Source organism: Anastrepha obliqua, chromosome 5, assembly GCF_027943255.1.
Source record: "Anastrepha obliqua isolate idAnaObli1 chromosome 5, idAnaObli1_1.0, whole genome shotgun sequence".
Lineage (NCBI taxonomy): Eukaryota > Metazoa > Arthropoda > Insecta > Diptera > Tephritidae > Anastrepha > Anastrepha obliqua.
The window spans coordinates 2,675,412-2,691,384 of NC_072896.1; the positions used below are offsets into that span (position 1 = coordinate 2,675,412).

General features: G+C 34.9%; 1 non-coding gene across 1 annotated transcript; it reads left to right on the top strand.

Moving 5' to 3' along the window:
• Positions 1-10,379: 10,379 nt before the first annotated feature.
• On the top strand, positions 10,380-10,451 carry Trnaq-uug (transfer RNA glutamine (anticodon UUG)). The gene has a single exon. It is a non-coding gene; the product is annotated as a tRNA-Gln (tRNA).
• Positions 10,452-15,973: the final 5,522 nt, after the last annotated feature.

A 15,973-nucleotide genomic window follows, 5' to 3' on the forward strand; every position in this document is an offset into this window, starting at 1 on the left:
TTGAAACATGAACCTGGAACTAAGCGTCAAAGTGCCGATTGGAAGGCCCCGGACGAGCCAGCTCAAAAAAAATCGCGTTTGGAGAAGTGAAAAATCAAGTCGATGCTTATTTGTTTTTTACGATTCCAAGGGAATTGTTCACAAGGAATCCGTGCCAATGGGCGAAACCTTCAATGGAATTTTCTATCTTGGCGTTTTGAAGCGTTTGTTGCATCGCATTCGTCCGATTCACCCTGAATATCGCGAAGGAGGAAGCTGGTGCTTATTGCATGATAATGCACCATCTCATCGATCCACTCTTGTGACTGATTTTTTGACTAGAAACCGCATTTTAACCATCAATCACTAATCATATTCGCATGATATGACTCCCTCTACCTATTCGGAAAATTGCATTTGGCCATAAATGGAAAACGTTTTGCATCCGTAGAGTCCATCCAAAAGGCTTGTACTGACATCCTGAAGGACATTCGGGGCAATGACCTGAAACACTCTTTCGAAAAGTTTTTCCATCACGCCATACAATGCATCGAGGCCAGAGGGGACCATTTTGGATAAATAAGCTCGAAGTTATCAGAACAAAACTCCTGTCGTTGCTATTTTAGCTCAGCCTTGTTTATTTTGGACTTCACATTGTAAGTATCCTTGGTCTACGTAGCAAATATCAAAGATGACATAAAAACAAGGTAGGATCACCTAGTGACCTTGATCGCCCAGCTGCCAAGCCCAGATATTTACAGAGAAAGTGTTCAACAGTCTCCTTGTGTGGGAACCGCTTCCGCCATAGCGATTAAATTGTAAACCTAGCTTTTCCGCGTATGGGCTCCGATCATCCAATAGCCGGTAAACACAGCTCCGAGTTTGCTTTCGTACCTCAGAAAGGTACCGTCTAGGAATTATTCACTACTGACAACTAGGCGTTACTCTTGCAATACACTTTATTATGTATTTACTTTTCTTGAATCAGTTTGTTATAGCTTAACTTAACTTAGCAAAGCTTAAAATGACATAAATTATCTCATTTAACTTAACTTAACCATACTTGGCCTAACTGAAATTGAACTAACTCAGCTTAATTTAATTTAACCTCACTCAACTTGACTTAACCTCGCTTAACTTGACTTAACCTCACTTAATTTGGCTTAACCTCACCTAATTTAATCAACTAATGAACTCAACTTGACTTGACTTACATAACTTAGCTTAATTTGACTTGACTTAACTTAATCGTATCTCAACTAACCTAACTTTACTTTACTTGGCATAACTCAACTTGACTTAACTTAATCGTATCTCAACTAACTTAACTTTACTTTGCATAACTCAACTTGACTTAACTTAACTTAACTTAACTTGATTTAACTTAACTTGACTTAAATTAACTTATCTTAGCTTAACTTCACTTTAATTTAATTTAATTTACAATAATTTACTTCACTTCACCGTTAAATCACTACTTCAATTTTATCTCAGCCGAAAGCTTCTGAAGCAAGCGCTGCATTAGTTTTAGTTTATAGAATAATTTTATGGTAATGTAGGCTTTTATAAAATAAAAATAAAAATAAGAATAATTTTTTTGCTTTATTACACTTTTACCATCTCTAAGCGTTTTACCTTCCATTCCAATTTTCGACCGCAATAAATACAAACTTTGCGGGATATCTGATTAAACATTTATGAATTTCCTTTTGCACAGTTTTTGTTGAAATTTCGCTTAAACCACAAGCAAATAAGGAATCTTATTTACAAATGCGTCTACATACCTATTTGCTTTATGGTCGGTAAAATTTATGTAAACACGGAAGATTCCTCCCAAAGCGAAGTCCCTACAAGGAGTAGGGGTTGCAACAGATTTGAACAATAAAAATAACCGCACACAAACAAAAACCATCTTGCTTAAGAAAAGCAAACTCATTTCGAAATTATTAAATTTGAATGCAATATTTGCACGAAAAATGCTTCTTGCCTCTAATTAAAATTTCAATTTCATTTTGTAAGAGTTCGCAACGTTCGCTCAGGTAATTGCTCATGCAGACGTATCGCAGCGTTCGGGAATATTTCGAAGTTTGCCATCGCATTTTATTGAAATTATTTTCCTTAAAGCCGCACAATATTTCTCAGCAGCATGAAATTCGTAGATTCCCGTGCGCACAGACATTCTTGCTGCTTCTCATTTGATTACACCCAAATCTCCTTCCAAAGCCTTCCTTCCGTGCGCGCACACTAATTCATAATTCATATTTGCGCACAAAAGCGCCGAGTGAAATGAAAATTTATTTCGCAAATCGAATTAGTAGAAAGGCTGAGAAAGTTTGCCTAAAAATTCCGAATTGCTAAGCAGTGAGTTGTGAAAAAATATATGCAATGACAGCATCCTGTGCAATTTGCGCCAATCATGCGTGAAAGGAATATGAGTGTGGCGCGAAATTGCATGACATAATTATTAGCGGTGCTGTGCAATCATATAAACAAAAGGTAGTTAAACCCTTTCACGCTCTTGAATGCGACATATTTTTATGTTTTCCATTTAAGATGTGGTGCGAAAGTACTTTTCTTTGTATGGCATTGTGTTGGTCTGGAAAATTTGCTCAAATTGTCTTCTCATAAGTGAATGAGTGAAATGCTGCCATAATTTTTTGGGAATTTGTTGCGCTTTTGCTTCAGACTTTGATTGGTGGAATAAGATTAAAAATTGTAACTTTGTATTGAGAGGTGAAATGTTGCATGGAGTTAATGTTGGTCTTAATTTTAACAACTGGAGATGTTTTCATACTCTTTTTTAAAGGATTACAACAAATTGCAAATAAGAGTTTTCTGAGAAGGGCAAATCACCAGCTGTAGTCTTTATTTATATTAGCAAGTGCGCATTATTTTCACTCCAAAATGTAATTTTTTTCGGACTTATTTAAAATATATTACCATAGATCGAACACTTTCCCTTTTATAGCTTCCATTGCTTATAAATCTAAGAACATATTTCATAAGTCTAATTCATAGGTGTGATATTGCGGGATGTTCAGAGCTATTAGCTGCTTATATACGAGTGTAAGTAGAGCTGAATAGCTGCAGAACATTTTTCAGCATTTCGCGCCTAGCGATACCTGAAAAATTATTGCATTTTCACTTAGGACCAAAGATTCACATTTGTGTATGTATGTAGCTATGTTTATGGGGATATATCTGGCTCACCTATTAACACATTTGACAGCCATTAATCAATGAAAAATCCAGCGGATGAGAGAACTTACCTGAAAAGAAGAGAACAGAAAGGTAATCAATAAAGAGAAAGGATGTTACTTTTTGGCTGTTGAGGGAATAAATTTCTTCGCATTTTAAATTCAAGAATGATTAGCTAGAAATAAATGTGCTGCAAGAGGGAGACACATGTTTGGTTGCGCTCATTTGAGCATCGAAATAAATGAATAATTGCACTCATTTATCACTGAAAGCGCTTAAATGCTACAAATATCCCATTTCCTGACGTCGCGTCCTTTTTTCGAGTCATTTGACAACGCAAAAGGAAACAGAGTTTATTTTAAATATTCTACGAAAATTACCAGACAAGCTAAGTGGAAAGGACATGTCGCGCACCACAATTATCTTTCGGCTACAAAACTGACCGAAGCTATCTGTTCCCACTGACTGAACGGTAATCTGTAATTTCACTAAAAAATAGCAACAAAATAAAATTAAAGAGCAACACGGCAGCAGAGCAACGAAATTACAATAGCATTAAGGCGCAGAAAACAGAAACGCATACGAATATATGCACACACACTTTTGAATTTCGTAGTTAAGGGGGGACCCTCATTTATCGGGTCAAAAAAATCGATTTTTTGGAAATAATTTTAATCTATTCTACAACTATTTAAGAATATACTTTCAAAATTTCAAGTCGATATCTGTATTTTTGAAGGAGTGACAAAATTTTTAACAGGACGCGACGGATGGCCTGATCGCCTGTATCCAAAACTTTAAACGCGTTTTTCTCGAAACATCATTTTTCGATTTTGTGTACACAATTGAGAACGCTGTATTGAACCAATCAGGCTTTACAATAGCTCATTTTAAAGATAATTAAATTGTTTTCAATGTGACATTAAGTGTTTTTTTAAAAAAAAAGATTTTCATATTTTTTTGTAATTTTAAAGTCAATTTTTATGCATGAAAAATCACTTTTAACATAAAACTGGGTAAAAAATATCAATTTCGACATTTTTTTTTAAATCAAAATGTCACATCGAAGGTATTATCCTAAAGTTTTAAAAAAAATTTGGTTTTTTTATTTCAGAAAAAAATTCAGAGCGCTAGAATGTACACAGATAGAATGAGGTGCCATGGACGAGGTGTATATTTCCATACTTAAAATGTTTTTTTTCTTCTCCGAAAATTTTTGTAGACAGTCAAGACATTTATTAAAGTACTTTATGAATTACAAAACGTTTGAAGTTATTTTACCTGAGAAAAAAATTCCCAAAAATGATGCATTTTTCGACCGTCTAAATGAGGGTCCCCCCTTAATGCACCAACGCAGACACAATTATTTCATTAATTTTAATGCGGCGCGGCAACAAGCCTCCGCAACAGCCACTGCCAGCAAATCTACCTGCAGTGCTGGCTTTCTGTGCTACCTTTAGATTCAATATATTTTATTTTCGCTTGTTTTTGACCGCACAGTGCCTACCGTAAGTATGTGCACACAAATGCTACTGTGTTGGCGCAGTGGCGCGAGCATAGAGGAGGTACGCGTGCGTGTAAGTGGCTGCAAAGGTGGCACGCGTAGTCGGAAAAATGCCGTACAAGGCGTACGACAGCAACAACATCACATTAACTGTATTCACTTGCTGCGTGGACGTGCGGCAGCTCGCGAGTGGCAACTTGCGACTAAGTCCGTCCGTCGGTTAGTTTGCTGCCAGTTCTTTGGTTAAGTGTATAATTATCCTGACGGCTAAGCTATTTGTTTGTTGTTATGCCGCTTGTATTGCCTCAATAGATGTTGGTGCTGTGTGTATGCCATATCCTTTGAAGTGCACCTGAACATTGGGGGGAAATGAGTTGTGCACACGCCATACATAGCACATACTATTCACTCACACATACATATACAGTAAAAGTTAATGCGCTGGAATTTTTTTTTTTTTTTGAACCTTGCTTTCATTTATTATGCTTTCCTTGCGAGCAGATTTCAAAGCACGCACTATTTAGATCAGAGACAGCACTCTTCCAAAGCAATAAAACTAGCCAAGGCGAACCTATTAAAGGTGATGTTGGTGAACCAGCAGATTTTTTTCTTTCGCCGTGTAGATTTGGAGGTCAGCATAAAATGAAAAGACGTGAAGCCGTTCCATTCGCACCATCGTCGTATGCCTCTAACTCCAAGTTCATGTCAGCTGTGCAACAAAGTTCGTACTTTTCTTTTTCGTTTCTATTTTTTTTTTTGTTGTAACATTTCTAATGTACAAAACGTTGTTGTTGGTCTAGTGCCACCACCTTTAATGAATGCGCCTTGAAAAAAGCTAGGTAAATTTTCTTTATAACTTTAAAAGGATGTCGAGACACTATAAATTTAAAATTTTTAGGGCTTTGCATTTTAACTTCTCTTTTATTTCTTTTTCTTCTAATTTCTCAACCAGCATCTAGCCTCATGCCAATAAGCAGATTTTCCTTATCTTAATTATTCCCATACTATCCATTTGACCTCACCAAATACCCAGCATTACTTTCGAGTCATGACAATTCTTTTATCCATTTCTATTATCTGTGTGTGTGTCTGCCGAAAAGTATTGGGTAGGCCCCAACCACCTCCATGGACGACATATTCGTAAAAATGTAACTCAATTCAAAGGTAATATCGCCGTCACGCAAGACGACAAGGCCCTCCGAATTGCCACCCAATAAATTTAATGTTTCACGAGACACCTACCTTTTGAAACTACGTGTTTGTGAAACATCCAATAGTTAATTTTTTTTAGAGTGCAGATGGATCTGCTGTAGATTTTTGTAGTTCAAAATCTGGCGATTTTCCTTCAGTATGAAGCCAATTAACCAGAAATGAACCTCATAACTTCGGGATCACTTTCTTCTCGAACGTTTGGCGAACAGAGCGTGGATTTTGATTACAGATTTTGGCGTTTTCAACACTCTGTGGAATTAACATATAAAGCGTGGCATAGTTAAATGTCAAGACTAAATACTAAAGCTTTAACAAGATGATCGCTATAAACTGCCAACTTTCGAGTGCACGTATAAAAAAGGACCTCGGTAAGTCGGACTACATAACTTCCCTCTCTTTGAAAGTTTGTGTGCTTATGCTAAAACAGATAAGAGTCGCGTAGATTAAAAAACTAAACGTGTAGCAGTAGTGAACTCTTGTTCCTTAGATCGTAACCAGTTAACCAAAATCATTTTAACATAGGAGTTTACAAAATAATGATAAAATTAGATTGATAGATGCGTTATCCTAACATACATTTGTATTTATTTAGGAGTTTAAAACTTATTTTTATATACCTATGACTTTTTTTCAATTTCAAACGTTTATTAACAAAAAATGGTTACAAATTGAATCTTCAAAATAATAGCCATCGCTAGCGACACATTTTCCTATCTCTCAGGCAATTTGTGGATGACGCGCCAAAAAAATTGGCTGTCTTTGGCCGCAAACGAATCATCGAGCCATTTTTTGGCTTCTTCGTGAGAATTGAAGCGCTGCCCGGAAAGTGCGTGGCCCATCGATGCAAACAAATGATAATCGGAAGGGGCCAGGTATGTTGAGTAAGCCGTATGCACCAGCGGTTCCCAATCGTACGTCTCCACCAATTCCCGGGTCGCTCTTGTTCCATGTGGCGGTGTATTGTCACATTGTCAGTTCATGTGGCACCCATCTTCCGACCTTTAAAATCATGCCCATGCATTCAAACGATTGAAAATGGTCTCTTGGGTCCTCCCAACTGCTTTGCCATCATTTCTTGCGTTTGGCCATCATCTTCGTTCTCCACGCTAAAATCACCACTTCGGAATTTTTCAAACCACCTGAAGCACTGTGCTCTACTTAGAGCATTTTTCTTCAATTGATAACAGAAGTTTGAAGGCACGAAATTCGACATTTTTAAGAGCGACAAAAATGCATTGTTGTATGAAACGAAACAAACAATGAACTGAACATTGTTGACAGCTGACAGCTAGCGACCTCTATGGACTAATAGCTGAAAGTCTCATTTCATAGGTATTTTGCATGTCTGTGGCATAATTTTTTAAAACTTATTTATATTCTCCCAAAAAGGGCTTAAAAAGAAGAAAACCTATATTAAACTTCTATAATTTATTTGGCTATAAATTGATCAATGTTATAAATTGGGAGTATGACTCGCTAGCTGAGGTTGTAAATGGATTGAACTGCTCAGTTTTAGAAAATAAAGATATGTTGCTATTTGCTGGCAATGAACAACGCATAGAGCTATAGCTGCTGACAGGTAATTTTTCAAGGCTTGAACACTTCAATGTGATCGAAAAATATATCAATCCTATTTGTCCTGCCTGGTTTGACGTAGACAAGACAGTACAATATTGTTTCTGTGTCTAAACTGGCACACAAAAGTCCTGTCCCTACTCTGTTCCTGACAATAAGTTCGTAAAGCTTTCAAGTGCTATTTAATTTGATTATCTACATAAAATTAGTTAAATTTCCCGAATTTCCGAAAATCACATTTTAGATACTTTGCAAGCAGTTTCTGCATGCCATAAGCGAATAACTCCACTAGAGAGTTTGTCTCTTATACTTAAAAAACTTGTGAAATAAAAATATTTTTTTTTTAATTCAGCATTTTTTGTTGCTACAGTAGTGTTTTCTCTAAAAAGTAATATTAAAATATATATACGAGCCAGAATGCCAATCCAAGAACCCCGAGATTCCGGGATTGCGGCCTTTTTTGAATTTCGAAAGTCCTGAGGCTTGTTGATTAAAACCCGCGATTGAGAATACTTTTTTTGCATTAGATACAATTAGTAAAATTTTCATTACAAAAATCCCCCCATGTAAGAAAAAAAATCTTTATTTGCAGTGAGGGTTGAGCTTTAAGCGTTTGCAACGCTTTTCTTTATTAAACAGCTGAGTTTGTGGCGGAGAATTGTGCTTTTAAAGTGTGAAAAAGTAGCAGCCGAAAACTACGGATACTCAACTAAGTTAGGCTGAAGATTATTTTATTGTATTACAATTTAAAATATTACATAAGCCCTCGCTACTATTACCTCACCCTGGGATTTCTGTTTCATAAAAAAAATCCAAGCACGTACTTTGTATGGAAGAAAAGGCGAGACACAACCTCACAATTAAAATGAAATTCAATTGGCCTATCCAGAATTCTAAAAATTCTAGTTAAAAAGTTGAAGGTTTTGATGAAATTTAGAAATTTTTTTTTATAACTTGAAAATCCTTTACAATATTTCAAACACTGCATTATACGGTTTTTGTTGTCATATGAAGCACGCTTTTAAATAAAAATAGTGATGTGTTTATAATCTTGCAACGGGGTGTCTATGAGAAGAAATCTTAGGGGTATGAATTAATAGTGATTAGGCCTTATAACACTAAACTTCACCAAAATTATAATCGGTATTTTGGGATTACGCGATTACATAACACGGTCATTAAAATCTCGAACGTTTACATCCCTAATATGAGTACACTAAATATAAATTTACTATCAACTACCTCGTGTTGATGGCATTTCAACAAATATTATTTCAATATATTGCCAATCATTTTCTCAATTACCCTTTTATTACACAAAATTTAAACACGACTGGTAGCGATAAATTAAAATAAACAACTTTGTATTTGAAGTATGTGTAATTAGATAGTAAAATGTATTCATACATACATATACAGCTGTCCACAAAATAATAGGAGCGCCGACATGAAAAATATTCAAAGTTCATTTTTTTAGAATAAAATGGTTTTATTTCAAAACTTTTACCGTGACATTAATCACATGAGCTATATATGTACATCTATTCGTAGTTAAAACATTTCAATTAAACGTATACATAAACTTAAAATTTAATTCAGGTAAAGATATATAAAAAATTGCTTCCACATAAAAATAGGAGTGATTTGTATAATACTTAGTTTCTCTAAACTTTTAACACTAAATGGTCTTAAAGCTCTTCGAAACTATTTAAAGACATTAATACTTCGTGGTATATCCTCGATTTCTTAACACTGCTTCGCACCTTCGTGGCATTGAGTCGATGATATCCTGACAACGCTTAATTGGGATTCCTTCCCATGCCTCTTTTACCACCTTCCATGAATCTTTCGAATTGGTGGGTTTTTGTTCATCAACACATTTGTTAATATCGGTCCATAGATTTTCTATTGGGTTGAGGTCGGGAGACTGAGCAGGCCAGCGCATAAGCTCAATCCCATTGACTCTGAACCATTCTTTCGCTGACTTACTCGTGTGCTTAGGATCATTATCCTGTTGAAATATCCATTTTAGTGGTAGCATAACTTCTTCTAATATATTTTGTTTTTCCGCTGTTCTTGAGACTTTCGATTAAAGCTCGCTTCTCTTCCGTACAATGCTTTCCTCTATCCACTAAGACAAAATAAATCAACCCAAATATTAACAATAATTCTTCGAAATTACTAGTAACCTTCTTTCTTTTCGATTTTTGTAAATATGTTTGCTAGTTTATCGATATTTTAAGAAACAAAGTTCGCACTCCTATTACAATATTTTGTGTAGCGCAATAACAACCTTCTACAACAAAATGTATTACAGTTTTAAAATAGGGAAAGCAATAATAAATTTCGATTCACATTTCAATACTAGTGACCCGTTAGGTGTACCGTTATGAATCGGCGTCACTTGCGTTAGCGATAAAAAAAATTGTGCACTCACTTATATTTTTCATATCGGCACTCCTATTTTTTTGTGGACAGCTGTATATATATGCAAACACAAAAATAATTAACTTATTTCTCCTTTTGATTTTATTGTCAGATAAAAGTTCGTTGTGCTTCGTAGCTATTGCTTCTCCGTTTAGTTATAAGACTTGAATTTTTAAAGCTAATTATGACGAAAAAATAAATATTGTATAATAAAAATATATTTTGTAAATGGGGGTAAGCCTAAATAGGCTTATTTTATAATTTAACAAATAAAAATTTAAAAACTCTATTAAAAAAATTGTTTCTGTTATTGCGTTTTTTGTTATAAATACTTATCGATATTTCTGGTCAACCAAAGATATATAAATAAATATTTTCAATAATTTGACACAAACTTATCAATTCAGTTTAAACATCTAAGACACCACTGATAACCAGCGCTGAGTGTCAATATGTTCCGATTTTAGCAGAAGGAATGACAATCGGTTCTATGGTGTAATGGTTAGCACTCTGGACTTTGAATCCAGCGATCCGAGTTCAAATCTCGGTAGAACCTTGACCGCCAAATATTTTTACTCCAACAAACACAACACAAACTCGATTCAACTCAATTCACAAAACTTGTAAAAGTAAAAGTATTCGTTTGTGGCATAGTTTATGTTAATAGTTGCTATGGTAAATAATTATAAAACATTAAAATTTGTGTGCAAAGGAAGAGCAGCAAAGAGAACAGGCTTTGCTTTTCTTGCTGTTGTGCCACTTTGGAATTTGTTTCTAGGAAAACGTAAATTGTTTAAGCAAAATATTTAATATTTTATTTGCTTACTGTTGATGAACTAAATTCTTTGTGATTATAATTAGATCCTAGAATTTATAAGGCTGAATGAGCCTAGAACTGTGGGAGTGGAAGAGGAACTGTGATGAGTAGAGGGCACAAAATGCCATGAGGTCGAAGTGCAAACCTTATAAGGAGTCTAGTATAATCTAGTCTAGACCTGATTTCTATAATTAAAATTTTTCGCCAACTCGATATATGCAAGCTTTGTAGCCGATTAGTCAATATTGAATTTTTTTAAGAAATATTAGAACCTGTAGATTTTAGATTCTTAAGTTACGACCTTACGTTAAATGGAAGAGGCGAGGGAGCGAGAGAAAATGATTTGCAAATTTTCAAAAAAAAAAAAAATTATATAAAACAAAATTTTTCAAATGAACTTATTTGATACCAATCGTTGCCGATTTCATACGGTAAGTTGACTATGTTTAAGAGGTTGAGAGTGCAATAAATGAAAGTTTTCTTTGTTAATCAAAAGGCAATATTTTTAACATTCAAAAGCGCATTTAATAACAGAATCATCGTTAATCAGCGTTAAAAAACTATAGCACAAGTTCATATTGACAAGTTTTGACAATTTATTTGTTTCTCGGCTAATTTAAATATTTTTTCTATGATAATATAGTTCGTTTTATTATTTTAAAACCGTAAAAATCCAAGTTTCAAACCGTGTAAAAATTAAAAAAAATCACCAAATTACCATCAGAACTTCAAGAGCATTTTTACTGCACATTGAATTATGGTATAATAAGAAGGAAGTTTCCAGTGGCTCAAATTTTTGTTTTCTTGATGATAGTCTTGGGTGTTCTGATTCATATAAAAAATGATGTATTCTCTCTCCAAATCTTGACTGATGTCTCTCTACGTCAGTGACAAGTGAACACTGAAGAGATGCAAATACTCCATTGGGTGATTTACTGAAACATTTCTTTACCGATAGCTTCAACCCAGAAAATGGAACTGATAATATCTAGTATTAAAAGGAAAATACTAAATTCCAAAATTTCTCAAAAAGAGAGTGTTGTGGCTGAACATACTTGAGATCATATTTTGTATTCAAAGTTAAGAACCTGCGAACTGACGAATTTTCAGACCATCCATAAGGTGAAATTTAGTTAAAGCCCCAAGAGAATAGGGAAACTTGCCACTGAATTTTAGGGAAAGGAAATACAGAATATTTTTTTTAATGTCTGGTTTTTACTAGACTCAAGTGACACATCTTTGGATCAAAAGTTTTTAGAATGGATTGTTATGAAAAATGGAGAATGAAGAGCCTAAATGTGCGCCACTGGAAATTATGTTCACCCTGTCGGTATTATTTACGTTCATTGACACAAAAAATTATATTACGTCAGATAAAGTTTTAACCGGAGGAAATCGATATTGAGGTATATTTTACTAAATTACTCATAATTTTAATGTGTAAAGTTAGAAGCAGCATCCTCAGTATCTACCCCATGACGGAGTACAGAAAGCAATTTTATATATAATACTTCTTATATTTTGAGTCTGGAGTATTCAAGTTTGACTGTGACTTGTTCGCAAGTTTTAAAATTTCTCTACTTTTTAGTTCAACTGTACTGGAAACATTTTAGACTTCACGTACATACATACATACATATGTAGTTATGCAAAACTGGTTGACTATATTGCAATTAGAGCAGCGCACGAAATTATTGCACATTTGACCGTTGCAACACTCAAAAGCGCAAACCACTTAAGCGACCAAAATGACCAGCAATTTTGAGCCGCCGAACAGCACCGTTGACGCTATAAAGCTGCGCTATGCACTTGAAGGGCTTAATAAACTGGCGCTGTTCACGAACATTTGTATACACACACATTGATGAACATAGGATACACCACAGGACACATGTATGTATGTAAATATGTCTGTCACAAAAATCATTACGTCACTTTTCGCGTGCATAAACCCTCCCCTCTTGTCCCACCGCGGTGGGCTGGCTACTTGTTTTTCTGGCATGTGCGGCGAAGCGCGTTAATAAAGCGTTAAGTGGTTGCGCATGCGCTGCACTGACCAGTCAGTGACTCAAACGCAAATGATGTTATTTGATGGCCGGCTGGCACAAGCATTCAATTAAAATGCAAAATTTGAAAAGAAAAAAATTCGTTATAAATGCAACGAAACGAAAAAAAAAACAAAAAAACGGAGAAGAAATGAAAAATGACGTGGAAATTGTACAGTTGTGGAATTGCACGCAACTTGCAACATTTCAATTATGCAGGACATGCAAAGCAATTATCCTGCACAAGTGGTACAATGCAACGTTCAGCAGTACAAGAGCCATGCAAACGACAGCTATGCCGCATGTGCCACAAGGGGCGCACGTGCGATTGGGTGCAGAACAATTTGCACCTTGACTTTTTGTGCGCGACACTCTGCAACTATTTAAGTGACAAATCGAAGAAGCCAGATGAAAAAAGGATACGCTTGGCAGTGTCTGTAGTGGCAGTGTATGTAAAAAATCTGCAGTTGTAGAAAGTGAGTAACGAACGGGGATTTACAGCTACGTGTTGCAAAAGTGTCCTAAACGAATAAACCTAAATGTCGAGAAAAACAACTCAAAAGTTTTAAATTTCCAATGTCTCCTATGAGCAAAAGTAAAACATTTTCTCATCTATATTAATAAAAGAAGAGCTTGTAGTCAGTTCCGCACGAGAATGATAGAAACAAGGTTGCGCCCATCAGAGAGTACGTGACGTCACATTGGTGCAGTTGCGCAGTGTGACCAACCGTTTGCTCTTCGCAATAAATTTAGTGCTTTTTATGCCGAAAATGCGAATTTTTTGTATTTTTTTTTAGCTTAAAACTACCAAAACTGTAAGTTAAAAAAAATTTGTAATTGGCTAAAAAATACCCCTCATGCATAAAGATTATGATGAGAAGATTTTAGTGTTATTGAACATTTGTTGGCTCTTGTTTTGAAAAAGCAAATCTCATTTTTTTGGTATTTTGAAGTTACGCAAAAATATTGCATCTTTTTCTGTCAACTGTTCTCAACTGTCACTTCAGCAGCACTCCTCGTGCATATATGGCAAATATTTATGCTTACAACAACCATAACTAACCATAGAGTTGTATTCATCGTAAAAACAAAAAACAAACAATACCGGATAAAACTGAAGAAACCATAACGACTTTTTCGAAAAACGAGTACTTTATCTTGTTAGGTAGCCTCAAATATATTAAAAAAGTAGTTTTTGTCCGTTTTTTTTGAAGAAAATGTAAATAAATAGAAGAAATGTCACACAAAAATAATACCAACACCAGCAATAATCGCTATCGTCGACAATGTGACCAGATAATAAAAAAAGTAAAGCCAATTAGAACGGAGTGAATTATTTTATAATTTGATGAAACATTTACATCGTACATAATTACAAACAAAACATTTTAATTAAAAGAGGCTAGAAAAATGTCACGAAGCAAGAACTCAAGCTCCCACGCTAGAGAACAAAGGGAATGCTAAATCAAGTTACGAAAATGGTAATCTGGTCACACTGACTACCAATTTCACCAGTGTGGCGTCATGTAAATCAGCCGATATTGTCAAACTCGTTGAGTGCAAAGTAGCGGTACCACGATCGGTGTCACCGTGACTTCTGCACACTTCCACTCATGGACATTACAAAAGGTGTACGGCATTTTCCTTGAAAGTACGTTCCACAATTTTGCTATATGAAGGAAAGTGGTTAGACCCAATAGCGAAAAAAATTATCAAAAATTAGCTGTATTTCGTAGTTTGAAATTTCAGTGATAATTTTGAAGAATTTTTGTACAAAGTTTGAAAAAAATACTTATCTGGTTTTTGTTGTATAATGAGTTAAAATTTTATACAAAAAATTAATAGGCACTAAAGAACAAACGTGAAATAGCTAAAGCTGGTCAAAATATCGCACACCAATTTTAAGCTCATGAGGGTACTTACAATTTTTTTCGAAATATGACACCCTTACAGCAAATAATTCATATATTTTTATAACAGATCTTTTTATCATTACTTTAGTACCAAATTTTTTTTTAGGTAATATCAATTTGATTACTGTTTGGTTAAAAAATTAAACTCCGATTACAAAATCACTTACTAATTTGTTAAAATTTGCGAAAACCCTCCAGAACAAAATGAAATTAATTTCTCTAAGAAGAATTTACATGTGCGTTGATAACCTTTCGAACAACAAACTTGTGCGCTGAAAAAAAAACAAAAAAAAACCACGTCCCACATTAGAAAAAAAACAAAGCAAACGTGCTCTAACAGTGCACAACGAGGATAACACGCGTCTCCCATTCATACCTTTTGCAATTATAGGTAAATACGCGTTTCAACGAATCTCAAAGCTGAAAATCATAATTCCATGTAACTTTCATCCTCACACATACACACATCTCTAACAAACTCTCAGCTCCCTGCACAACTCGGCTGAGCGCTTCGGCTAGTATGAAATTGTCCGGCCTAAGAACGACCGTTGAAAATTCGTAAATAAAAAATCCTTTTTAATTTATATTTCAACGGTGAATGTTAATAACAAAGAAGAGCAACAAAACAGATGCGGTGCGGCGAGCAAGCGTATTATGAAAGGATCAGTTACTTTGGGCAAAACTCCCCCTTTTGCTTTCACTCTCTGCTAAGTCCTTTCTAATTATTCTCTGAAATGCTTTGAGCAGTGCTTAATACGCGTTTGACAATTTTGCATCATAAATGTCAAATAAATTCCTGATGTTTATGAGGCTATTTGAGGTTATGGTGAAAATGCGCACACTATTCGAGGTACAATAGAAATTGTAGAAATAATTTTAGAACTCATGAATAAAGTAAATATGGCAGTTTTTGGGTAAAATTATGTAGGAATAGCATGGGAAAAATTCATGTTTGTTTTCTGCATAGATACTGTACTAAAAAGTTCTGATTGAAACAAGAATTCGCACATATCCGTTTAATCAACGTGATGCCTAATGAGAAAAATTAGTTCGCAAGTCTCTGTAGTGCCGACAGTTTCCAGCTACGGGACACTATAACGGAAAATATGATAATTAATTTTCAGTTTCGGCGTTCATTGAATCTTGTCAGCGGGCAAGCCGAAGTCTCCATATCTAAGAGTAATGCTTAGGCTCAAATTTTAAAATATTTCATTTTACTTAAAATTTTCATAAAAAACTATTTTTTATTTTCTTTACTTTCACTTTATTGTGTTTACCTATTACACCTCTGATGCTATTTCCT